This window comes from Alligator sinensis, unplaced genomic scaffold, assembly GCF_000455745.1.
Source record: "Alligator sinensis unplaced genomic scaffold, ASM45574v1 scaffold115_1, whole genome shotgun sequence".
In the NCBI taxonomy this organism is placed as follows: domain Eukaryota; kingdom Metazoa; phylum Chordata; order Crocodylia; family Alligatoridae; genus Alligator; species Alligator sinensis.
In genome coordinates, this window is record NW_005841895.1 from 1,344,382 (window position 1) to 1,345,561 (window position 1,180).

Here is a 1,180-nt window from a genome sequence, read left to right on the forward strand (position 1 = left end):
AGCTGTGCTTCTCTAGAGTTGTGACCCAGGAGACATGAGCTTTCGAGGCTTGAAGTCATATTTGCATCACTTCTATTTTTGGGTATGGCTACCAGCCCTGAGCCTTCTCTAACTACTGTTGAGTTTCCCCTAGTCACCTGCAGGCCACTCTGGCAGCTCAGAACATCTGGAGGGCAAACATTCAGTTATCTCTTCCCTGTCCTCCATATGCACCTATACTATGGACATTCCAGCTGGAGACACTTTTTTCCACCTCCTTCATCCCACTGCACACAACCCAGAATTAGGATCAATGGAAGCAGTACAGAGAAAAGCTTGGGAAGGGGATAAATGCAGTATTGCCAACCCTACTGTGCCAAAAATCATGAGATAAACTCAAAGAGATTGGCACGTAAATCATGAGATGCTATTTTTTAAATGTGTGTGTGTGGTGGGGGGTTATCTGTGAGGGCTGTGTGTGGGGTTTGGAATTGGGAGGGAGGGAGGGTCCCCCACATACCCTGGCAGGATGTGGGGTACTGTGGGTCAGGAGTGAGAAGCAGTGGCAGGGCTGAGTGGGCTCTGGCTTGGGAGTAAGGAACAGAGACAGACAACACTTAGCTGCTAAGTGGAGGGAAGGGGGGAGGGAAGCTACAGCGGGGAGATGGAGGCCCCTGTGGTGAAGGAGGGAGTGGGATGGGGGTGAATGGGGCCCTGGGGTCAGGCAGATCGCCCAGAGGCATGAGGCAGGGCGCAGCTTCCTGCAGCAGCTCACGCCCCTGGGGGAGGAATGGGGGCATGTGTCCCCTGCGGGGCAGAGGCGGGCTGGGGCTCTGTGCCCTGCTGCCTTGCCCCAGGAGCTCAGCTGTGCGACCCTAGTGTGCCTCCTGCTGCCGGGCAGGCAGGGGATGTGACGTGGTCAACGCTCCCCATGTCCCCTGCCTGCACTGGGGTTGTGTGGCTGAGCTCCTGGGCCAAGGCAGCAGGGTGCAGAGCCCCAGCCCGTCTCTGCCCTGCGGGGGACACATGCCCCCGTGCATTCCCCAGGGATGTGCATTGCTGCTGTGAGCTGTGCCTCTTCCCCACGCCTCTGGACAGCCCACCCCTGCCCCAGGGTCCCATTCACCCCTACCCCTGCTTCTGCCCCACTCCCTCCCTCACCGTGGGGGCCTCGATCTCCTCCCAGTCCCTTCCCTCTCCC

The 1,180-nt window shown here is 58.5% G+C and overlaps 1 long non-coding RNA gene across 1 annotated transcript in view; it reads left to right on the forward strand.

Annotated features, from left to right (window-relative positions):
- Positions 1-1,180, forward strand: part of LOC112549324 — a 4,436-nt gene that overhangs the window by 2,461 nt on the left and 795 nt on the right. The window lies entirely within an intron of this gene.